Source organism: Mustela lutreola, chromosome 4 (assembly GCF_030435805.1).
Source record: "Mustela lutreola isolate mMusLut2 chromosome 4, mMusLut2.pri, whole genome shotgun sequence".
In the NCBI taxonomy this organism is placed as follows: Eukaryota; Metazoa; Chordata; class Mammalia; order Carnivora; family Mustelidae; genus Mustela; species Mustela lutreola.
In genome coordinates this window covers 194173010-194199827 of record NC_081293.1, presented here as the reverse complement: position 1 = coordinate 194199827, position 26818 = coordinate 194173010, and the positions used below count along the sequence as shown (strand labels likewise).

The 26818-nt window shown below is 38.9% G+C and overlaps 1 protein-coding gene across 1 annotated transcript in view; it reads right to left on the bottom strand.

Moving 5' to 3' along the window:
- CNTNAP2 (contactin associated protein 2) overlaps nucleotides 1-26818 on the bottom strand; it is a 1947395-nt gene that overhangs the window by 1330633 nt on the left and 589944 nt on the right. The gene's annotated exons all lie outside the window — the stretch shown is intronic.

Genomic DNA, 26818 nt, shown 5'->3' with positions numbered 1-26818 from the left:
ACAGTGATAGTCCACTGATACACATACATTTTATATACACAATGATCTATGCAACAATACAAAATTACCAACGATCTATGCAATGATATAAGGAAATATCTTGTCTACTCAATGATTTTCAAGCTAAGGTCTACATGAAAGTACAGAAAGATGAAGCCATTTTCCTGTGAAAAGATCATGACAATTGAGACAGATATTTCTACTGACTTGAAGTAAGTGGAAAATTGCCTCCTTTCTCCACTTGTTACATTTGTACACTCTGTCTCTGACTATGATGTAGCAGTGTGAAATGTTTGAAAACATAGGCTTCTTCCTCTGCTTTTGTTCCCTTCCTTTTCCTCTTTTCAGAGAGAAACTGCAAAGAGATTATTTCAAAGATCAACAGAGTTAAATTTAGTAAACATCCCCTTTAGATCAAGCTCAAATGTCTTTTATAAGTTCTGTGATCTTCCCCGTAACTCATGCATAGTAAGCGACTCCTTTCTCCTTGACCAGCACTTTCTGTGCACATTTTTATTCTAATCCCTAACCCTTGTTACTGGAAGGCAGGCGTTAATGCCATTCCCAAGCTCAGGCTCAGAATCCTCAAAAGCCCTATGAAAGTATGTGGCACATTGCAGGCTCTTAAAAAAAAAAAAATACCTGCTATAATTACAGAATCTGTTTTAGTCAAGAGAGGAGATTTTTAGCATTCATATACTTGGCAACATAAACCTATTTCACCAAAAAAGCTGTGGGTGTATTTTGATATAAATAGATAATATTTATAGCAGTTCTACCTCTTTAGGCTCTGAGTGTGTAGGAAACAACAGTAGGATACATGTGTGTGTGTTACATATATATAACAGATGGGTCTTAGAAATACAGTTGTTTTTAGTACAATCTTCTATAAATGGCAGCTTCATATACATAAATCCATCAATTCTCCTTGCAAAGAACTCCTTTAATAGATTTTCTCATAGTGTAAGCTTGAAATCAGCTGTTCTAACAATGCAATAGGACAACTTCAAGAAAGATAGTCAAAAACGGTATCAGGACAAAACGAAACAGGTCCAAAATGCTTTGTATACCTTCATAAAGTTCCCATTATCCTTCAGTGTCACAGGAAGCCTCCTATCTCTCCATAACCACCATGTCACTAATTTTGACTCTTCAAAATAGGATTGTATCTTCCGGCTGAGACTGAAATATTGTATTGTAACAGAATGGGCAGTGGACTAGAATCAGGAAGCAACAGGACCTGACAGCAGACAGGTCACACTACCACAATAAAAGTAGCATCGACTGGGTGGCTTAAAAAGAAATTTATTTCCCACAGGTGGGGAAGCCTGCATTGGAGCAGCTGGCAGATTCCGGTCTGATGAAAGTCCACCTCTTGGCTCACAGACGGCTCTCTTCTAACCTTGTCCTCCCATGGTGGCGGGGGTCAAGGATCTCTCTGGGGTCTTTTATAAGGGCACTAATTCATTCATGGGGTAGCAGCCCTTGTGACCTGATGACCCCTCAAAGACCTCACCTCTAAATACTAACACCTTGGGGAGTAGGTTTCAGTGTATGAATTTTGGGGGGGGACACAAATGGTAGGTCCCAAGCTTAGTTATAAAAACAGGTTTGCGTTACCTTATGGGGCATGGTGTCCAAATGAAAAGCCTCAACATTATGAGTCAGCCATGATAAAAATTAAGAGAAGTCATAAATAGTATTTGATGAAAAACCTTGGAACAAGAGGACACAATATTGTTGGCATAAAGTCTTTGATAACTAATGTTCTCACCATTTTTTTAGCCATCTCATTCACAAAAGTTCTCATCAGAAAAACCCAGTGATTGTAGGAGTAGGACACTGAACAGTGTTAGAGATTAAGGGTGGGTAGGGCTAGTTATTTATCTAACGCAAGTTAAAACTGTATTTCTCTTTTGGTCTCTTTTCTCTATCCCTTTATATTTACTGACATACAATGAAAAAGCAAGAGATTAAGGTATTCAGCTGCTAACTAGACAGTTTTTGATTAATTCCTCAAAATGTAATCTTGTAACTTTGTGATAACCACAGAACTGTAAAAACGCATTTGTTGTAGGAAATTGGACTTTTATATTTTAAGCTGTAAGTGAACGCCAGTCTTGTGTTATTGAATTTATCACTATGAAGAAGAAGGAAAAAAAAAAAAAAGAAATTCCACATCGCACCTGCCTTATGGTACCTGGCCTGATATTCTGTACACTATACCTGTGCTTTCATAATTCAGAAAGCGTGAGATGCTCTGGATTTCTCCATGAACACTGTTTGTAGCATCTAGCAACTTCTGATCCAATTACAATGGTAGTTTTGTTTTATGCTGGAGACAAAAATGCCACTATACCCGCTACATGAAGACAAAAATTGTAAAGGAGTACAGAAGCTACAGAGGAAGAAAAAAAAAAAAAAGTCACAGCAGAACTGATTTAAGGCATGTTGTCAGTGACCAGATGGACGAGAAAAGTGACAGAACAAGCTGTTAGACTTGGTTTTAGGGTGAGAGCTACCAGTGGCCATGGTAAGAGAAGACGGATCAAGGATGGCTTCTGGGTATTTCGGCTTGAGAAACTGACAGCATATTGGGATGGTTTCAGGTACCCTCGGAAGCAGATGGACCTATGTCATTCACTTCGCTGTACGTCATCATGTGGGCATTTTGTCATCTCATATCATCACCAGAAAAAGGGCCTATATATATATATATAATAAGAAACACTGAGAGAGACAGAGAAAGATCACCTTCACGTAACACTTACTACAGTATATTGTTATGTGTTTCTATTTCCCTAGTTACTGTTACTAATCTCTTATAGAGATTTAATTTATAAATCAAACTTTATCATAAATATATATGTATTGGAAGAAATCCATGGTGTGTGTGTGTGTATATATATATATATATATATATATATATATATATATATACAGACTGGTATAGAATAAAATTTCACATCTTTATTCGATTAACTTATTGTTATTTTAATTTTATGAAGTAAAAATGTTTGTCATTATAATTTTACCCTTTGGCATGTTAACTAGTGATGTTGAGTATCTTCCACACACCTACACACGCTAATTAAAAAACTACTAACTATCCCTTTAGGGCCTTTGTCTATTTTCTTATTGATGTTTTAATGGTTTTCTTATCCCACTGTATGAGCTTTTTAAATAACATGGATGCTATTCTTTAGTCTCATTCCCATAAATAAAATACTAATATAATGGTTTATATTCAATGATCATATATGGTAATAGATTTACGTGTGATCTTTACCCAAATTCCCATTCTATGTGTGTTTAAAAACAAAATCCTGGAGGGTTTAGGTGACAGGTCCAGGCCACAGAGAACAAAGAGAAGAACTTAGTTTGAACTGATTCCAAAGCCCGGCTTTCTTTCCCCATGAAAAAATATTTTTATAAGAGATATTAAAAATAAAAGATCACTGAAAACATAAACACAAACATCTTTTATTTTCAGATATAGTCTTGTCTTCAATTGTTTTCAAATGTGTTTTTGCTTAATGAAGAAATGAAAAAATACGTTAAGCAGAGAGGAGTATGCAAAATACTTTTGCCTTCTTAAGAAGCTGAAAGTAAAGGGTTTCTATGAACTTCTTAATGGGCAAATCAAATTCCTTTAAAAATTAATGAAGTGTCACTAGTTTAATACTGAAATAAAGGCAAAAAGCATCATGCTCCATTAGCAACACTGTCTCCTGTTATTATTTGAATTTGGGGTTAAAGATGGCACATTCTCACCATCCCTTAGTAGATAACTTCTAATTCAGTGCTCCTGTGAAAACTATCTGATACAAGAACCAATGAGCATATTTAAAGTTAAAAAAGAATATGAGAGGGGCGCCTGGGTGGCTCAGTGGGTTAAAGCCTCTGCCTTCAGCTCAGGTCATGATCTCAGGGTCCTGGGATCGAGCCCCGCATCGGACTCCCTGCTCAGTGGGGAGCCTGCTTCCCACCCCCTCTCTGCCTGCCTCTCTGCCTACTTGTGATCTCTGTCTGTCAAATAAATAAATAAATCTTTAAAAAAAAAAAAAAGAATATGGGAGAAAATTTTAAAAAAGGATATTGTAAACTAATGAGGAAAAATACAGAAATGTTTAGCCATAATACTAATGTTTATTTAACTCAATTTTCATTCTAATTTTTCAAAAATTACAAATATATGTGTTGCTGGGGTGGAGGTACATTTTTTAATTTAAAATAATATGTGTTCTATATATAATATGTGTTCTATATTTATACACAAGTAGATGAGAATTTCTTTATGAGTAAAGGCATCTATCATCTAACTCATCACATCTAGTGAATTCTTGAAATTGCTATTACTAAACAGTGAAGCAGTGTTATATTGTGTATTTGCTAGTCTTGTCAACAGATTAATAATCAAGAAAGGCAAGAAAGTGCATTCAGCACTAATTCATGGGGAAAAACATTTGTCATCTTGAAAATATGCTCTCCAAGAATATGAAATTTAATGACTATGAATTAACTCTAAATAGTTTGTGACTTCAATGTAATTCCAGGTCAGTGAATTGCAAGGTGCACGTTCGATACCTGAGAAATAAAAGTTAATTTTTCAAAACATAAGGCTAAATTATTTCTTTAAATTATTCATATATTTTCTGTTCTTTTTTTTATAAGTTCTATAAATCTCGGGAAATATTACACTTATGTCATCCCGATGAGAGACACATTACAGTTTTTTTATATATAATAGGGGCTTGGGGCATCCATGTAGTCAGACCAAGAGTGGATGAAAGATTTGTCTTGAAGCTAATACTGCATCACATTGCTAAAATATACTATTTTAATATATATTATACATATATATGGAGAGAATAGTGTGTGTGTGTGTGTGTGTGTGTGTGTGTGCAGGCGTGCGCACGTTTGGGTTAGCTCAGAGTGTGAAAGATAATGGCTGTAACTCAAGTCCATGCCTTTATAACTTCTATCGTTCACAGACGGACCTTGCTTTCAGAGTGTTCCGTGACTCTCTGGCAATCCTAGCTTTTTAACAAATTCTACAGATTGTTTACAGAAGGATATGAATTATTTTCTACAGCCAGTTTCCAAATGCTCAATTAGTATGGGATCCAAATATTTGGCATGCAATATGCACTCTTTCCCTCTCTCTCTCTCTTTCTTTTTTTACATTGTTGCTAACAATTGTATTATTTTTATTTTCTTTATTTCCTTCACATTTGTTCATTTATTGTGTGATAAGCACTGAGCTAAGAAAAAGATTTTATGCCTCTGCTAACAATAAGAAAACATTAAAGACTAGAGGGGTCCTTTCATTCTTGCAAGGTTATAGAGAGGGTTGGGGAGGGGTCTAGATTCCAAACTGAAGGTGTTAGATTCTACCTCTGGGTTCAGGAGCCCATCAGTTATCGGTCATTCTCAGGGCAGCTGACTCGTACTTATTATCTAGTAATTTTTTTCACTTATATCCGGGTGTGTCCAGGGAAGAGTTTTTTCCTCGTAAAAGGAACAGACTGAGTAATAAGGTAAATAATAAGAATGACAGTTATATCAGAAAAACCAGCCAAGTCACAGGTGAGCAACACAGCTTAAAAGCAGCAGAAACCCGCTACCTCTGCTTTCTGAAGGACATTTTAAGCTTATATTGATAAAACCATCTAAGTTGAAATGCATTCTAGCCATACTTTACAATTTAGTTTACATTCTTTGCAGTGCTCTCGATCAATGCACAGGTTCTTGTTATATTACATGAAATATAAATTAGAAATATCTATAGAAGAGTTATTTGAAACATAGAATGCTGTTGTCTTTGGGGTTTAATTTTGTATATTGTAAGGAGATGAAAATAAACCCCTAAGGCAGAAACACAATTGTATGCTTCAATGAATAAATTATATTAGGGAATGTACTTGAGAGATGGTAAGAAACAAAAGACAGGCTGCTTATGTAATAAACTCAGTCTCCAATGAAAGTAACAAACTTTGTAGGCGGCAGTAACAACATCGTATCAATAATTATGCTATTTTCCAAGACATGCCTTATTATCTCTCCACATCTAAAGCCAAAGACAAAACGTTGGTTTCTGGTGCTCTCCCTGCCCCCACCCCCATCTACACGGTAATCACTAATTACAAAAGAAAGGGGAGGGTCATCATCTTGATGTTAGAATAAAGTCTGCGACTATTCGGAGAAACATACACCAAGACATGTTTTTCTGCAGCAGCTGAAATGTAATAAAAAGGAAAGGCAAGAAGAAGAACATACAGACACAGAGTGACAACGGAGAGAAGTACAAGGAAGGAAGCCAGGCGCGGGCCGGGTGTACAGGGAGGAGGCTCAGCTGGTTTCAAGAGGTAATGGAAGTCGTAGACCAACCTTGGGGTCACTTGGTTAGCTGGTCACTGGGAAATTTAGTGCTCATACATGTAAATCAACATAGTATTTCTAGAGGTGATTTTGGCAATATTCATTAAGTACATTTGATGAGGGAGCAGGAGGCTGGCTGAAGACAAAGCAAAAGCTGGTACCTTGCACCCCCTCTCCATCGGCTCCCCCTCAGTCATATGTGTAGCGGTCCTCAGGCACCCCTGACCTTATCAATAGCACAGATATCCAGAGGCAAATAACTCCCGTTCCTCAAGCCCTAATGTCTCCCTGCCCACCATAAACAAAACTGAAGGAGGCTGAGGTAGAAGGGAATGTAAATATAGTTAAATCTCTTCTAAACGTAAATCTCACTAACCAAGACGATTGATTATGACATCCCACCAAGAACCTCCCAATTATCTTGATGTTAATGGCTGGCCTAAAGACAACATTGATCAAACCGCAAGGGCAAGGCCTCCGGTAGGCTCCGATATCCGGGCACCTTGTAGACCCTCTTTAGCATATGAAAACGTCATTGAAACCTTCCTTCCCCTCACCTTCCGCCAACCACAAGGTACATAACCTGCCATCCCTCTCAGCCCGGGGCAGCAGCTCTTCCTGCCCACGGGTCCTGTCCCCATGCTTTAATAAACCACCATTTTGCACCAAAGATGTCTCAAGAATTCTTTCTTGGTCATCGGCTCCAGACCTCAGCCCACCGAACCTCACTTAGGTTCTAGAACTTCATCACATTCAGTGTTTCTCTTCTTTGTTCCAACAATTTCATTCCTAGGGGCCTTCATTGCCTCCAAAGAGCAAAAAACACACTTAGAGATGCTTATTACAGCATTATATGAAATTGCAAAAGAAAAAGGGCAGTGGGAGAGAACTTATCTCAAGATCTAATAATAGGAAATCATCTAATTACAGGGAATCCGTTTAATAAATAACGATCTTATTAACAATATGCAAGACTACGGGCTCGTGCTTATAAAATTAAATTAAAACGACATTACAAATGACACATACAATAATATTGTTTGGGTCGGCAGTTAGTTAAGTCCTAACAGGATGCTTGGAGGCCAGCTTTGAGGAAGTCAGAGGCCGGTTCTGGCTGCCACCCCAAACCTAACCCCTAAGAAACTGATCAGAGCCGGTGGGCCCAAGAGGGCTGACAACAGAGATCAGAGTTTGCATAATTCCTTCTTTATCATGCATGACCCTACCAAAATCTCCTTCTCAAGGGTGCCTTGACAGGAAACCCTGACCAAATAAGGAAGAAAAAGGCGGGTAACCCACATTCCTGGAGGAGACCACCCTGCCTCCTAGAGATTCCCACTTCAAATCATGAATATTCCTCTGCTCTGCTAACAACTGTCAATAGGGATTGAATTCTACACTCCAGAGGGCTCCACTGTCCCTTGAGCTCACTGGCTCTCACATCTGGAGAGTACTTTCACTGTATTAAACTGTGAGGCCTCCCTCGTCCAGCAGGCCCCAATATTGTAGAATTCCAATTTTGTGTACCAAAAGTAGAAAAACCATGCCCTGAAATATTACCAATAGTCAATCCCAGATTATAGGCTTACGAGTAAATTTTATTTTTTTTATTCCAGTTGCTTGATTTCCAAACTTTCTACAATCAGTATATAATGTTGGTATAATTTTAACTGTTGTAAAAAATGAATTTATAAAAACTCTTAACATCTACTTAAAAGTTGGGAAACTTCATGCATTTATTTATTCCTTCATTTAACCATCGCTTTGATGGGACCTACCCAGTGCCAACCTCTGGTCTTTAAAAATTGTATTTAAATTACTCCTCACAATAACTCTGGGGTAGGTCTATCATCCTGCCATCTTTACCGCATGAGCCGGAGCTGGGATTTGAAATCGGGGAGTCTGGCTCATCGTCTGTGTCTCCAGCACTATGTGCTGCTGCTCTGTTCTGAATGGACCAGAAGAACCTGCCCATTTTAAGGGACCTTCATGTGGAGGCCTTCTTTATTTAGTGGTTGGAATGGCATCTTTCGAAAAACAAGACCTAAGCAAACTTAAGAATTTGATTCTATTTCTAGACCTGTGGTTCCCGATTTTTGTTCTGTGCAATTTTGGTTAACTAGGCAGATTAAGGTAAAAACACAAAATAAGCCCTCAGGCAATTCAGATTTGTGACCATCTAGGCAGGATGGTGCCTTCCCTCCATTGCAAATATTTTCCTGAAATAGTTACCCACCCTAGCAATCATCAAGGTTTACCCTATTGTAATAGCTAGTGTGGGACACATAAGCAGGGTTTTACCTATGACCGGGAAAGCTCTTGGCAGGCACGCGTACAAGCACGGAGCAGAAAGGAGTGACAAGAAGTCACGTAATTTACAGCGGCATGCTGCTAAATGAGATTGACCCATCTTGTGTCTACAGTGACTTCATTCCTGACTTATCAGAACCTGAAAATATGAAAACATACAGCTTTAATTATTCTGGCTAGCTATGCTTTTTTTTTTTTTTTTAATAATAATTTGACTTCTGGTCTTTATTATTCTCATTCTCAAATATTGCAATTAAGTTGCTCTGTGTTAATAGTAGGGGCACTGATAAAATAAACGGAACTTCTTCGATGGTGCAAACGTTCCATCATTGCTCTTCTCCTTTTTCTACACCCTGTTTGCTCTGAGCAGCTATTCCTACGGATTACGGCGGGGCCTCCTTCCTTCCTGATCTTGGAATCAATAGTATGATAAACAAAGTGCTGGGCATAAAGGCCAATTGATGTCCATTTGGGAGGGGCGCCTGGGTGGCTCAGTCCTTAAGCATCTGCCTTTGGCTCAGGTCATGATACCAGAGTCCTGGGATCGAGCCCTGCACTGGGCTCCCTGCTTGACAGGAAGCCTGTTTCTTCCTCTCTCACTCCTGCGGCTTATGTTCCCCCTCTCTCTCTGTGTCTCTCTCTCTTTCAAATAAATAATATATAAATAAATAAAATCTTAAAAAAAGAAAAAAAGATGCGTCTGGGTATCTCTCTTCCTTCTTTCTACCTTTCCTCCCCACTACTTTACTTCTCTATAAGCAAATCCTTTTTTTTTTTCAGGTTCAACTATCAATTTGTAAGGGCCTGCCTGGTGCCCAGGGACTTGCTTGGTTCTCTAAGTCTACACTGGCGGTTTCTCCAAACTCCCGTAGCCTGAGGGTTTAAATGCAAGGAATGTGGCTCACAGTCTGGTTTGAGAGAGTAACTGGGCACCTGCTCTTCTGTGACCCTAGTGCCTGGCTCGTGCCGTTCCTGTCCTCGCCTGCAGACCCCAAGTACCATGACTCCTTCCTGGATTTTGCTAAGAGGGGCCAGAGAACACCTCCTCCACAAACCCACGGGCTGTGTCCTTCCAGGTTTCTGCTGCCACACTCTGTTTGGTCTCTTGTGGGACTCTTGGGCTTTCCGGGGAATGAAGAAAATGTTTCATCCAGTAGGTGGCGCTGGTACCACCAAAGACCTGAAGGAGTCCAGAACCAAGAGAATTAGGATAAAAATGGGCCTGGAGACAATGGAAGGAAGCTTCCCCAGACTCTCCTGTGTTCCACAGAGGTGGACCATGGGGACTGGGCTAGGGGGAGGGACAACATCGCTGAGACTGGGATTTGTGTGACTCTGTCACTTTATGGATACTTTAGACCAGATGAATATAATGTCTTGTTAATTAAACATCATTCTAAAAATTTGTGTAAGGTGTGGTTAGAAGTGGTATTTTTGAAGTTCCTCTATAGGATTTATTTTTTCAGGCACTGAATGGTGACTAACACAAGTGACATTGTTGTATATGTGATTATTTTTAGATTTACTTACATCTAATTTTATACAATGAAAGATTTGATAGGGCCAAAAGTACACTTTGAGTACTTATAGTATTTTTTGTATCTTTTGCTTTATTACATTTTTCTGGTCAGAAGGAAAACGTGTATTTATCTCTCCTTCCTCATAGATTAAAAGTCCCTGGAGGTCAAGGGCTGTATCTTCCGCATCTTTGAACCCTCCAGGCACCAACCCCCAGCCATAGCATTCAACAAATACTTGTAGACCTGAAATGATTTAGGATCCTGAGGAGGATGAAATAAATTTTCCTTTCTAAACGAGCATGATAAAGAAACCTGAAGCAAAAATGTGGTTTTCCTAGCAAATAAATCATTAGCATCTAAAAGTAGGATCAGCAAGTTTTTGTTTTCTGTGACTAAAAACATGAACCACCACATACGATGGTTCTATCTCTTTTACAGAGGAAGGGAGCCTCGTGTCTCCTCTCTTTCGCTGGGTACCCTGCTTCCCTGGCTGTCCCATCTCTAAAACCGTGCCCATACATACATAATCAGAAGATGCAGTCAGAAGGTATGGGCTACTTCTAATGGATTTATCTCAGCTAAAACTCAACAATGCTCAAGTCCAGATGAAGAATTTTTATCTGTAAATTGAAAACCGGTTTCAAACCTTAGCCTGGAAGAATTGAAATTTCCTACCATCTATTTTTTATTCTAGGAAGGAAGCACCCTTGAAATCAAAGGGAGCTCTGCAAGGAGACAGGGAAGCCAGATGAAGGAATTCAGGGGCTTTAAATTGCATTCCAGCATTATTTGAAAATATGCAGCTCACATAAACCTATACCAAGGCTTTTCTTGGAGCATACATTCTAACACCCAACTGAATATTGTATCATGCATGCAGGGACACTGTTTCTAAATAATTCACTGCCACTTTTACAATTCTTTTAATATTTTATGATTATATCTTTAAAATTATATGCATCTGTATTTCTGGGAAGAGTAATTTATCAAGCTTTTGCTTAGACTCAACTCCAGTAATAACAGCTCTTTCTGTAGGCACAGACTACCTTCCGTTCTCTGTGTGTTTGCTCGTTCTATTTATTTAGTTAGTTAGTTCAAATTTATTAAAGACTAATATGTGCCATAGATCAGAGGTGCAAATGCACCATCTGTCCTTAATTGGCCCAAGATCCACGACAGAGATAAGCAAACAAAAGATCATGAACATAAGGTATGAGCCCCCTATCCTGTCCACATCCCTCTGTAGTCCGCTGCATGTTCTTACAAGCAGCCTTGCCATAATCTGCATTTTCATCCTGTCCACATCGCATCCTCTCACTGAGCTACAGAGAGCTTTTCCTCAGATGGTTTGTTTCCTGTGAGTGTCTCACATGGTGGTTTCAGCTCTGTGTGCTTTGCAGGGCACCTGCAGGGAGGGGTTGGCTTCTGTATTCCCCACCCCCCCTCTCTACGGCAACATCCGGGCCAGAGTTTAGTCACAAACTCTCTTCAGTCTCTCCTTTTCTCAGCTGATGACATTTGATTTGGGGCCACCTCTCCCTCTTCTTAACAAAGGACACGCTCCTTTGCCTTCAGATTAAATGACTTGTGACATAAAGTAAAGGTCAGTTAAGTGCATAAATAAAAAATTGGGGGGCGCCTGGGTGGCTCAGTGGGTTAAGCCGCTGCCTTCGGCTCGGGTCATGATCTCAGGGTCCTGGGATCGAGTCCCACATCGGGCTCCCTGCTCAGGAGGGGGCCTGCTTCCCTTCCTCTCTCTGTGATCTCTTCCCTTCCTCTCTCCTACTGTGATCTCTCTCTCTCTGTCAAATAAATAAATAAAATCTTTAAAAAAAAAAAAATTGGTCCCAGCCTTGTGATTTTTTTTCTTTCTTTTCTTTTTCCATTAATATTAAGATGTTTTATTTGCATGAATGACACTCTGATCTTTTCATTAAAACTTTATTATTATTTTTTTTACCTGCAGGATCTCAGATTTTTTTCCTTTTTCTTCTCTATGTAATCTTCCTTGATTATATCATTTACTTCTCTTTATGTTACTTATGAGAGCACAACATTTAAATATGTATCTCTAACCCCAACCCTCTTCTTATACATTCCAAAGCACACTTCCAACTGCCCAGTATTCACTCAAGACTCCAAAGGGACACCCCTGCCAAGATTTCCTGTCCTTATTCCTGGGACTGTTAATATGATGACAGAGCATGCCCATGATTATAGGGGGGGCCCTCCATTGCTGAAAAAAACAGGCACCTCTGCCCTTCAATCTCAAGGAACTGACCTGCCAATGTAATGAGGTTGGGAGCCCAATCGTCCCCAATGCCTCCAAAGAACGGAGTCTGGCCATCCCCTTCACTTTCACCTTGTGAAGCCTACAGTGGACAGCCCAGTCCAGCCACGCAGACTTCTGACTAAGAGAACTGGGATCTGATACGTGGGTATTATTTTAAGCTACCAAGTTAGTGGGAATTTGTTACGCAACAATAGAAAATTAATACAACACATTAAATTCAACACATTCTATCTAAGAGAATTATCTTTCTTCCAAAATGTGTTTCCCATTACTTCTCTATGGATCTTAATGATCTCTAGCCCATCCAGCATGGTCATTGAGACTCAAACGTGCCTCCCTCCCCACACCTAAAGAATTGCCGAGAACAGCAGAATCTACATCATCTGCTTCCCACTTTTTATCTTGTATCTAAGATCCTCCTTACCTCTTGCTTGGAATAAAGAAGCGGTTTTCTGATCTGTATCACTACTTTCAGCTCACATGACACTGCCAGGGAAAGTGTCCAAACACCTTGAGTTAATCATGTCAGTGTCTTCGCTGGCAAAACAACATCAAAATAACAAAATGCATGTCCAACCTGAGTTCTTCCTTATGGCATTTATCATTGTTCCACCATACTTCTAGACCCAACCAACTTTTCATTCAAATTGAACAGCCCATCTTACCCTGAAAGTTCTTTGTATATGCCCACATATGTATCTTAATAATATAAAATTTCATTTCTGAATAAATCTTTCAATATCTGCAGAAAATTTAATATTTCCACAGAACAGCTATTATTTGACTTCGAATCTTCATTTCCTATATAGGAAAGGCTCTCAGTCAGTGTTTGCTCCATGAGCAAATAAATGTGGCCTCTCCTTGTTCTTCCTGAAGAAATGGGCATTTGATACTCAATACACATGACTTGGGACATAGTGCAATGATACTGAGAAAATATCACTTCACTGTAAAATTCAGAGCAGGGTCTCTTACTGTTCTCTGTATTCCTCAGTGTAATTACTACAGGAGGTTGCACCTAATAGCTTTTGTATTACGTCTTTGAAATAAATGCATATATTTAAGTAGTTTAAACACTACATGAGAACTCTCCTGCCTCGTACCGATATACCAAGTACCAGTCATCTCTGTCCATTGAATAAGCCCCTGCTGGTTCTTAATTGGAGTTTTTGATGAGTCCTCTTCTAGTTCATTCCATGTGCCTGAGGATGCTGTGCATACCCTGTACAGCGACCCTAAAGAAACTGTGTATTTGGGGGATGTTCTTGGCTCACTTTCTCTGCAATTGAGCCACAAGGCTAAATCCTGCCCAACAGAAGGATAAACAACAAGACCTCGTTTCTGAAGAAAAGCTAGGGCGGAATCGGAGGCTGTGGAGGATGGATTTCCTGACAAGGGTGGCGTCAGAGGCAGCTGGCCTTCCCAGGACAAAGTTGGGCCTGGGGGTCCTGGCAGGAGTGCCCTGCGTCAGCTGGTGTCTGTGGTAATACCTTGCTCACTGGAGCAGCCCCACGGAGGTGTGCATGCCAATCTTGCCGGCAGCCTTTCAAATTTGACGCTACTCTCCAGAAGTTTCTGCAATTCTCTAATATCCTTTCATAAGTTATTTTCTGCTTGAATAGCCAGTGTGGCTGCTACAGTTTATAACTAGAACGTTGAGCAGTATGTGTCTCAAAGTGACGGAGACAAGACTTATTCAAAAGAATATCCCATAGGAGTTCCCGATAATTCCAAATGCACCCTCCACCTTTCAGAATCAGAATACGGTTCCATTTTCATGAACTTAGATTGTTCCTATGGGGTGGTATTCTATATTGTCATTCAAAGTTTTTTTTTTTTAATTTGCTGTCATTTTGTGTGAATTTAGTATTGTTCTTGCACAGTTACATGAAGTTGAATCAGAGTATTTTCTTTCATTGTCTTCTGATATATTTGAAAATGACCAATCTTAGTGCCATTATAGCTCTTCAGAAATTTGATTATTTGATGTGCATAGAGTTGGGCATAGGACAATACAAAATTCAGAAGATATTAATCTTAAAGAACCTATCGAGATAAACTCTCTTTCAACCAACAAACATTTGTTAGAACACACTCTATGCCGGACAAGATGTTAGAAGCTGTGGATACAAATAAAAATAGGAAATGGTAGAATCAATCCACCTAGAGAATGAGATCAACAGGCGAGCAAGCAATGATATTTCAGAGTGATGTAGGCTGCCATTGATTTTATGATAATACTGTGGAAGCTCCTTTCTGGTCAAGGGAAGATGGTCAAATTCTAGACCCTTTCTTTTCCATTTTGCTTTGAAGTGATTCAGAAAAATTGATCTAAAACAAATACCTATTTTCACACAAGGAAAAGTAAACTTCTAATAGGTAGCAAATAAAATCTACACATAATATTTACCACTTTTTTATTACCTAATTTCAAATTATGTAGTTTGTTTGAAACAAAAATACTGCCTCACAATGAGGGGATTTGGGCATTTGAGAGAACATATCTGTCAAATACCATGGTATCTGGAAAAACAGCACATAGAAGGTTCCAAAGAATATTTTCTGCAACCAAAGAAATATGAGAAAATGGTTAGAATTAGTTGGAGACCTTCAAGGACTGTCAGTTAAGCTTGGGAAATTTGGAAATTATAATTTGCTTTCTGAAAGGAATCTTCATGAGGACAACGACTATCTCTTTTGTTCATGACCATAAGCAGCACTGACTATAGTATCTGACCCATAAATGATAAATAAACTTTTGTTTAAAGGTTTTATTTATTTGACAGAGATCACAAGTAGGCAGAGAGAGAGGAGGAAGCAGGCTCCCTGCTGAGCAGAGAACCCAATGTGGGGCTCGATCCCAGGACCCTGAGATCATAACCTGAGCCGAAGGCAGAGGCTTTAACCCACTGAGCCACCCAGGCGCCCCAATGATAAATAAACCTATTTGATGAACTACACTGTTGGTCTATTGGTAGAAAATCATTTGCAATAATTGCATCTGATAAGAGGGCTAAATTATGTGAGATGGTGTCTGTTTTAGATAGTGTCACAAACAGTATCAATTTCATTGCTATAAAGTTGCTTTTATGAGGCAAAAATGGTTGAAACAGTATATATAAAAGATACAAGTTTGTGATAATGCACATAATAAATGTACACAGAGATAAACCAGAAACATTTTGGGAGAGTTTGTTTCTTTGCTGTCATATCAATAAGTTACCACAAAAGCTTAGAAAATGGCAGTGAACAAATAGATCCACTCTGAAAGCTGCAGCCACAACAGATGTATCTTGCTGGGAAAAAAAGCAAAACCCTCATTGCTAAAAACCACAGAGATTCCGTGTGTCATTTACCCTGAAACACAGTTTTGCCTTTCCTGCTCTACCTCTGCAACTAATCAGTATCGGAAGAGACTTAGAGAGAAATGCCCATTTCACCTCCTTTCTTCCTCTATCCACTGCTTGGTTTCCCTCCCTTCTGGGCTCTGCTTGACAGTCTACACACATGAGCTCACGCAGCCTGCACGAGTGACTGACACAGTGAGCATGGTCATCTCCATTTCACAGAAGACAAAACTGAGGTTCTATGAAATTAATGGACTTTTCCAAGGTTACTCAGCTCTCAGGCGGCCCCCATGTGTGTCTAACCAGGAAAACCACAGGCGACCCTTGAAGTCCTTATGCTGTTCCCTCACACCTTCAGTTACAGAGCTCTGTTGTGAAAACCAGGTCACTCCCCTCCATATCCTCAGCTCCTCGAAGAATTCCTTGCCTCCCCTTTTTAAATTTATGTATTTACTTATTGTTTCAAATTTTTATCTAAATTCTAGTTAATATATAGTGTGATATTGGCTTCACAGGTAGAATTTAGTGACTCATTGCTTACATACAACACCCAGTGCTCAACCCGAGTGGCCTCCTTAATGCCCATCCCCCATCTAGCCCATCCCCCCCATCAACCCTCTTTGTTCTCTATAGCTAAGAGTGTCTCATGGTTTGCTTTCCCCTCTCTTTTTTCCCCCTTCCCCTATGTTCATCTCTTTTGTTTCTTCAGTTTCACATGGGAGTGAGATCATACGGTATTTGTCTCTTTGACCGACTTACTTCACTTAGCATAACACTAGCTCCACCCACGTTGTTGCAAATGGCAAGATTTCATTCTCTTTGACAGCTGAGTTACATTTGGTTATATATACATATATATATATATATATATATATATATATGTATATGTATATGTATATATACCACATCTTCTTTATCCATTCATCAGTTGATGGACATTTGGATTCTTTCCATAATTTGGCTATTGTTGATAATGCTGCTATAAATACTGGGCTGCATATGGTCCTTCGAATCAGTATTTTTGTATCCTTTGAGTAAATACCTAGTAGTACAATTGTTAGGTCATAGGGTAGTTCTATTTTTAACTTTTTGAGGAAACCTCTTACTGTTTTCCAGGGAAGCTGCACCAGTTTGCATTCCCACCAACAATGGAAGAGAGTTTCTCCTTTCTCCACATCCTCACCAACATCCGTTGTTTAACAACGTGTGTTGTTAACTTCAGCCATTCTGACAGGCGTAAGGTGGTATCTCATCGTGGTTTGGGTCTGTATTTCCCTGATGATGAGTGGTGTTGAGCATCTTTTCAAGTGTCTGTTGGCCATCTGGACGTCTTCTTTAGAAAAATGTCTATTCCTGTCTTCTGTCCATGTCTTAATGAATTATTTGTTTTTTTTTTGTGGGGGGTGTTGATAAGTTCTTTATAGATTTTGGAGACTAACCCTTTATCAGATATAAGATTTGCAAATATCTTCTCACACTCTGTAGGCTGCCTTTCAGTTGATTATTTCCTTTGCTGTGCAGAAGCCTTTTATCTTGATAAAGTCCCAGTAGTTCATTTTGGCTTTTGTTTCCATTGCCTCTAGAGACACTTTTAAGATTTTTTATTTTATTTTATTTATTACTTTGACAGAGAGATCACAAGTAGGCAGAGAGGCAGACAGAGAGAGAGGAGGAAGCAGGCTCCCTGCTGAGCAGAGAGCCCAATGCGGGGCTGGATCTCAGGACCCTGGGATCATGACCTGAGCTGAAGGCAATAGCTTTAACCCACTGAGCCACCCAGGCGCCCCATAGAGACACTTTTAGTAAGAAGTTGTTATGGCCAAGGTCAAAGAGGTTGGTATCAGTGTTCTCCAGGATTTTGATGGTTTCCTGTCTCACATTTAGGTCTTTCACCCATTTTAAATTTATTTTTGTGTATGGTGTGAGGAAGTGGCCCAGTATCACTGTTTTGCATGTAGCTGTCCAGTTTTCCCAACACCTTTTTTTGAAGACACTTTTTTCTATTCAATATTCTTTCCGGCTTTGTTGAAGATTACTTGACCATATACTTATGGGTCCATTTCTGGGCTCTCTATTCTGTTCCATTATTTTTGTGTTTGTTTTTGTGCCAGTACCATACTGTCTTGATTGCTACAACTCTGTAATATAGCCTGGGGCCCTAATCAGCACTCAAACATTTGCTGAGTGTGTCCATTTTGAACAAGCAAATCAGAGGGAACCCATGACTCTCCCTTTCTCTGTCTTAAACTGGATAATAAGCTTTTCCTCACAAATTTTTAGCAACTATTTTGAGTAATATAAATAGAAGAAAACAGATATGTTCAATCTAAAAATAAGCCCCTCAACTAATCTAAGAAATAGAGCATTATGAATGTCCTTGAATCTCCAGATGTTCCTCTCCTAATAATACCCCCTTCCCTGCATCTTGGTAGTGACCAATATTTTGTTTTTTCACTTAAACTTTCTCTTTCTTTTTCTTTTCTTTTTTTTAAAAAATATTTTATTTATTTATTTGAGATAGGGAGAGAGAGCATAAGCAGGAGGAGGGCAGAGGGAGAAGCAGGCGCCTTGCTGAGCAGGGAGCCTTACACGGGACTCTATCACAGGACCCCAGGATCATGAGCTGAGCAGAAGGCAGACGCTTATCTGACTGAGCTACGCAGGCCCCCTCTCTTCCTTTTCTGTATGGTTTTATCACATGTGCATTCCTTCCTACCTAATGTACTGTTTTATTTTACCTGTTTTTAAACTTTATGTAAGTAGAATTATATGGTAGGTATTCTCCTATGACTTGTTTTAACCTGCCTTATGGTTTTGATATTCTTCCATGTAAATATGTTTATCTGTCGTACATTTACTTTCATTTTTAAATTATATCTCGTTATATAAAATAGAGTTTACTTTTTCTAACAGCAGTGCTCTTGAATGATATTTATTTAGGTTGTTTCCACTTCTTTACAATTATGCACAATGTTCCAGCACACATTTTTATACACTTCTGATCCAAACGTGCAAGTACTTTTCTAGTAAATCTTCCCACCATTGGAATTTTGGGGGCATAAGGTATAGACATGTTCAAATTTATTAGGTAACAGCCAGCACCTGTGTCTGCCATGTGCCCCCAGGTTGTGAGAACTCACTGTGCCTGAACGTAAGGAGAGCTGAGATTTGTGAACATTAACCAAGGTCTGAAGGATGTAGGGGAATAAATATGCCAGCTCCTGGCGGCTGTTTCAGACAGCTCTGAGATGTGACTTGTCTCCAGAGCCTCCCTGAGGGGTCTGAACCAAGGGAGGGTTCATGGAACGGGCTGGTGCCTGTACACTGGCTTCACTTCTCCATCCCATGCCCCATGCCCTTGCTGCTTTTCTCCAGCACGGAAACTGGAACACTTCCATTTCCATGTGAATCTTCATCTTAGCAGTAATATATTTTGTACTGAAAGTGATCGGTCCTTGAATGTTGATTTGTGGGGTCAGATGTATTATGGAAAATGCTAACTGAAGTCAGAACTAAGAAGGGAGCCAGAGAATTAGCATAGTGTTAGCAAAATGTCAATATATGGAACTGAATTGTTTAAAATATCGCCAGCATAGTTGGCCTTTCATATGTTTTATTTTTTTTAAAGATCTTATTTATTCATTTTGATAGAGGGAGAGACAGAAAGAGAGAGAGCACAAGTAGGCAGAGCAGCAGGCAGAGGGAGAGGGAGAAGCAGGCTCCTTGCTGAGCAGAGGGCGCAAAACACAGGGCTCGATCCCAGGGGCGCAAAACACAGGGCTCGATCCCAGGACCCTGGGATCATGACCTGAGCCAAAGGCAGACAATTAACTGACTGAGCCATGTAGGTGCCCTCATAGTTGGCCTTTAAAAAATATTTATGATATTCTAATACCCTAAGCTACATAATATAAGAAATTACTTTTATCTTGAAGATTTGTTTAATCATCAATGTCCAGACTTCAGGGAAAAATAGCTATATTCATATACATACATTATGTCTGTGATTAGCATTTTTTCTTCAAACTTTGCATTGAAAAACTCCTCAAAGGCAGTGAGTGCCCTTGATATCTGCCTTCTTTGACTGCTCTTTCTGTAGCACATAAAGCTGTAGGTCATATTCAGAAATGCTCATTTTAGAGCAGAACTTGATGACAATACATGGTATTGCATAACTAAGAATAAAAAGGCGTATATTATTAATTTTTAAATAGATATTTTTGAGATATTTCAATTAAATTTTTTTTCAAACGGGTACTTGATTTCATCTTTTTTGTTCATTTCTTGCCTTATGCATTTGCTTTACAAAATGGCATTGGAATAGACTTCAACTGCTATTTTATGTGTTTTTTAATTTTTTTTTCTGGATGACTAATTGATATAGTGCATTATGCCACCTGTGGCTTATTATAGCAGCTTTGGGATATCCCATTGTGAAAACACACTAAATTAGGTAGACCTCAATTTTAATCTTGATCCAACATATATGTCTGTGTCATCTGAGGAAATGTATTTAATCTATGTGATTATCAGTTCTCATCTCTGAAAAACTACACCCCATGACTATTAATACTTTAATCTCCATTTTGGGACTTTAAATCATGACTGATGTCTTCTAGGGTCATGCTATTTATGACACGGATCCTTTGCAGCAGAAAATAATTGAATGGTTTTTATTTTTAATGAGGTACATTATCCTTGCTAAAGAATGCATTCCCTCATAATTATTAAATAATGCCCTCCTGTCACCTTCTAATATCAATCCCCTTAAACTTAATAGAAATTAAGCTCATGCAACGATTTGGGCAAGCTTTTTGACAATAATACTAGACAGGAGGTTGCACATAATAGTCCGATGTGTGAATGCAATATTATGTTTACCTAGGCACAGGGTTTAGGCTATGCCAGAGTGACCTATCTGGGTTCATACTGTTAGGGCTACACCCATGAAACAGGCTACCAAAAGGCACTGAGTCCAGTCTTCCTTGCGAGAGTATCATTCCTTCCAATACCATGAGCTGGTCTGGTTCCATTAGAAGGATTTGCCTTCAGCTGGTCCAACACAAGGAATCCTGGTTCCCTACCCCTAGCAGCAACAGCAGTGTCAGCTGTCTCTAGAGCCCAATGAAAGAATTTTTTGGCTGAACATATCCCAACACAATCTTAAGAAACTCCAGGCAGGTTATACTATGTCCTGGAAAAGAATGGCAGCTGCTAGCACCATTTCTTCTTCAAGCATAAATAGTAGCTCCTCTTCAGCAAGCTAGAGCTGTACTCTACACACTATCTAGTCTTCCTCAGCTCCAGACCCTGCTTCCTGATCCCTCACCTGCAGCTGAGATGCAACTCTGGGCCAGTGGCTACATGTGGCCACCAGCCCCCATGGCTGCCTCACAGCTGGAGACAGTACTGGCTCCTACATTTCAGACACCCGAGGGGAACCCTGAAACTCTGCACTTTTCTGAAGAACTGCCAACAGTAAATAACAAAGAGATCATTCTTATCTCTGACATGATTGCTTTTCTGGATAAAAATGTTGCTGTCCCGTAGGTTGACAGGAGGCTCTTAGCCATCTCCCTGGTCCCCTAGTTGTTACAATTCTATTGTCTTCCAGTGATGTCTCTGCATGTGGTTACGAACTACGAATCCCCAGTCACCATTCATGAAGACCTGCGCTGACCAACTCAGCACTCAACATGTGGCCAGCAACTCGACTGCCTGTCTGAGAGACTGGAGAATGATATTTTTTATATTTTTTATTTTACTTTAATTGATATAAATGGATATTTAAACACTATTACTCAATTCACCTATTGGAGGGCATTTTAAGTATTTTGGGAACAACTTGGGTATGAGTCTAACTTCTCAAGTTTCTGTAAAACTTAAATACAGATTACGTATTTCTGAGGAAAATTTAGCTTCCAAATTAAGATGTGTGATAAGCATAAGATACATACCATATTTTTAAAAACTTAGTATGAAAAAGCAAACTATGAAATTAATAATTTTTATATTGATTACATACTGAAATAATATTTTGATACATTACACAGAACCTATCATAAAATATATTTCACTCATTTATTTTTACTTTTATAATAAGGCTGTTGGATAATTAAAACTACAAATGTGGCTCACTTTATGTTTTATAGTAGAGCACTGCCATAGACTATAATGTGAAGGATTCCTTTTCCTTATAGATCTTCAATGCGCAGCCTACAAAAATGCATTTGTTGACACTATCAACATCAGTGATTCCTCTGCAACTCTTAGGACTGTCTACCAGTAGCTCAATATCCTTCATCATTTATGGCTCTAGATTGCTATTTTCCCCATCTGTTTCCCCTTCTGGAAACAGACTCAAGTCAAACAGTAACAAAACAAGTTCTTGTCCATTGAACCTCAAGTCGTTAGGTTCTACCACTTTCTAACACTTGTTGCTGTGATCTACAGAACTTTTGGTCATTTCTCTCTTTTCCTGAAGACATTAGAATTTGACTCCATTTTCCTGTTGGACCCAAGACCTGCCTTCATGGTGTCCATGCAGATAACCTATTCAAAATGATAGTCTCATGTTTATTTGACTCCTTTTTCTTCAATGACCTTTCATGTGCTGGTGATCTCCCTCTATGGCCACACCCTGGGCTTAGTCATTACCCAGATGTCTGATTTCCTTCAAGTTTTATATGGCAATAGTTGATTATCTGGTGGTAACCACCTGTTCTCCTAGTTCTCCCATGTCCTTGGCTATATTATACATAATCTATTGTTGCTTAGATAAGGCTTCTTGGTGCCTTTCTATGTTCCCTAGATATAAGTAATCTCAAGGAATATTATCTGAACATACTTAAATTCCTAATATACTGAATTTCCTATAATACGTATCCAGCAGAACTCCAACCTAACTCTGTCTTCTCTTTTCTATTCCTACGTGAATGAGTACTACTAGAGAAAATCAAACAGATTTATAGATTGTTGCCTCGATAAGTCATGAAATTGATAGTCTTCAAGAACAATTGTGTCCTTAAGCATGTCCACTAACATTTTAGCAGTTTGGTTTGAGTCCTTTTCATTGTTTTCTATAACCTTCCCCATTCCCGCTCAATTCTAGAAGCCCCTCAATCCTTTCTTATTTTCTCACAGTGTAGTTTCCCTTAAACCTTATTTAGTCATTAAGTATGATTGTCTTTGAATGCTTTTCTCCTATCTACAAACTCCTATTATATATATCCACCCTAAGTCTTACCTCTTTTCTTCCAGTCCCAGGAGATGAATCTACCCTCTCATAGCTGTTTAAGTCTAACTCCTGTACATGTACTTTCGGTGCATAATACTAATGCAGATAATGACAACAATCTTTATTTCAAGAGCGCTAACCTTGTGCCAGATAATATAGTAAGCAAATTACAAAAATTGATCTCATTTATATCTTACAAAAAGCTTATTAGGTAGATACTATTATATCCATTTTATGTATGAAGAAATTGAATTGAAAGATATTTAGTGACTTTACCAACATTGCATAGCTAATGAGAAGTAGGAACAAGTCTTAACTCAAGTCTGAATTAATCTAAAGACAGTGTTCTTGAACCCCTAGCATAGCAGCTTATAGTAGACCCTTAGAACCCTGGAAATCTTACTCCACAAATCATGGGGAGTTAATTGACTATACTCTCAACCAAATTTCCCCTTTCTCTAGGATCCTTTTTCTCTAAAATAGTCTTAGCTCTCACTCATTAAAGAAGAAAACACATCTTGGCTACATCCCACCTCTTGAGTTATCTAAATTTTCTTCTTTCACTTCATCAAAACATCTTGAAAATGTAGTCTACATATGCTGTCTCCAGTTCCTCAGCTTAAATTCATTCGTCTACATACAAAATTTTGGATGCCTCCTCCAAAATTCTACTAAAACCACTCTTGTAAAGTGCTTAAGTGACCATGAGACCGACAAACAAACCTACATCGTCTAGTCTTTATATTATAGGACTGCCTTTGCTGCATATGACTTTTTGATTCTCATGATAAAAAAAAAAAAAAAAAAAAAAAAAAAAAAAAAAAAAAAAAAGATACCACACTCTTCTTGTTTTGCTCATTTCTCTGCGACCTCCAGATCCCTTTGGAGGCTTCCTCCTCTCCCAACTCTTAAACATTAAACTTTCTTGGTGTTCTATGTCCAGTTCTTCTTACTCCTTTGCTAAATAACTCTGAAACATTTCAACCCCTGGTATTTCTTCAGAGAGCATGTGCATACTAAAACCTCTTAAATTTGATTATCAAACATTTCTATTTGGAATTTTTGCTTACCATATGTACATCTGAATCTCCAAATATTTCCTTACCTCTACTTCCCCTCTTCATCTATATCATTGGCTTCACCCTCTGATTCACCACAGATAGAAACTTTGGGGGCTCCTTTACTCTTGTCTCTACCTTTAGGTTTCCTTTTCCTTACACATCTTCAACTATCTTTTCCTTACTGTTCTTTCTCTATAAATATTTTAAGAATTTATCATCTCACTCTTTTTACAATTGTAAGCCAAGTCCAGGCCTTAGGTAATAAAAAGTACTTGGAGAAAAAAATGGAGGGCAAGCGTCATTGAGTGAGGGAGTGAATGAGTAGGACATTTTTTAGGAAGTCATTAGATAAGGCTTCTCTGAGGGGGTGTCATTTGAGTACAAGCTTGAAGGAACTGAACGTTTTGTACTGGAGGTAGAGTTTCACACCAAAGGAGTGGTAAGTATAAGAAACAGCAAGGAGGTCTGTGCAGCTGGAGAGGCGGGGAGGACACTAGTCAATGAGGTGAGAGAGATGGGGGTACAGGCGAATAAATGAGGCAAGATCTGATAAGTCCTTATCAGGACGGTGGAGGCCTTCCTCTGAGTGAGGCAGAAATGCACTGGAGAGTTTTTGAGCAGAAGAATGAAATATTATTTCTTGATTTGCAAATGTTTGTGTGTGCTGCTCTGTTGACGACAGACTGGGGCAGGAAGGGAGGCAATAACAGAACAAGGAAACAGAGCCGAAGATGGAGGAAAAGCAGGGAACAAGGTTGGGCGGGCAGGAAACCAGGGGTTTTGTCTTGTTCCATAGTGTGACAGTCAAGAATCTCGGTGATCAGAAACCATTAGAATCTATCAGAATCCATATGTCTTACCATGTGTTGACTGTCACTTTAAACTCTCAGAAAACCAAGCCACCAGATAATCCTCCTTTATCAAATACTATTTTTGACTTTGGTGCCTCCAAGTACATTAAACTCTTTAGATGAGATTCTACACAATAAATTCTATTTAACATTTTACCTCTTTTCAAGACATATTCCTGAACTCTTCTCAGCAAAGTAGGTCATCTGTTCTCCAAGATGCCATAAAACCTTCATATTTATATAATCTCACCCCCATGTGGTGAAATAATTCTTGTCCAATCATCACGTTCACCGCCATTCCTCCAACCCAGTTCTTTAGTTCTGAGCTATTTGAGGGAAGCCCATGGACTTACATAAAACTAGAACAAGTTAGTATTTAATAAATATGTGAGTGAGAGAATATATAACAAAGAGAAGCAAGGGGGAAAGGAAAGAAGAGAGGAAGGTGAAAAGGAAGGAAGTATTTTTGTCTGCTTGACTGGAAAACTTTGGTCCCTCAAAGGACTAATGTGGAGAAACTCTTCAATAATCATCTTCATTAAGACCAGTGCTTACATGCTTCTGATTTATGCTCAGATTCCACCAGAGCCTTCTCCAAATTTGGAGCTAGGAATCCTCACCAATGTGCTTTAGACAGACACTGTCCTTCCTCATGAGGATGACCTGGTCTCAGAGTCCCCAACAAGTTCCCTTGTCAACATTTCCAATGTTTAAGTTCTACCTGCACATGAACCTTCAGTGCTGATATGTGCTCAGCTCAGTCCAGGTTTACTGAATGACTGGGCTCTCTTACTCCCTGTCAACTGAATACACCATTTCAAGTCTTCTTTGGGTACGTACTTAGTCTTGTCTACTAGACCTTTCCAGGTCTTGACCTGTGTCACTGTAAGTTAGAACTTGTTGAGAGAGCTGTGGCCGAAATGACCAATGTTGCTATTTTCATCAATATTATCACTCTAATAGAATTGGTGCTAGTCTGTTTGTTCAGACTGGCTCTTTGAAAAGACAGCCAAATGTACTAAGTTAGCCTTGTTTTGTTGGAGGTATTATGCCTACAATGCAAAATTTAGATCTACATGCAGTAGACAGGGTGTGTATATATATATATTTTACAATCCTTTTGTTCCTTTTTCAGATACAGGATGTCTTCGTAATAAAAAAAAAAAAAAAAGAAAGAAAGAAAGATTGGTACTGTTCTCTCCCAGCCTGAATAACTCAGAGTTACATAAGTATTTATGAATAATGGATGTCTAATTGAGGTGCCTGAAGTATGAATAACTATACTAGTCCTTTCTGCAGAGAGCTGGAGAATTCTCATTCGGTAACAGGATTTTTATTTCCTCACTGCTTGCCTTCTGTTACTCCCACTGTCGAGTGTGAAACTGGCAGAGATCACACTTGAGAGCATCTGAAGGAATGAATCTCACCTCTCGGTATCAGCTAAGCCATCCAAACAAAGAACAAAATGGCAGGGGGAGATCCCCATGAGTTAAGAACAAAGTGAACCTTAAATCTTGACTAATTCAATGCACAGAAATAGAATCACACGGTTTTAGATTTTAGTCTTAGTGAGAAATCTATTTGAATTTAAATTGTTGGTGTTCCAGAAGCTGATTAACATGTTTCGGGCTGCTGACAAAATAGCTTGCTTGTCTGTCTCTCCTTGGTCAATCCTTGCCACGTTATTGATGAATTGCTAAGGAGAACTGATGCTTTACAAATGTATGTCATACCAGTAGGAAGAAAAGTTTCAAAGAACTCACAATAAATTAATGCGGAATTGCAACCCAAGGCCAGCATTTTTCCTGTTCTACTCAT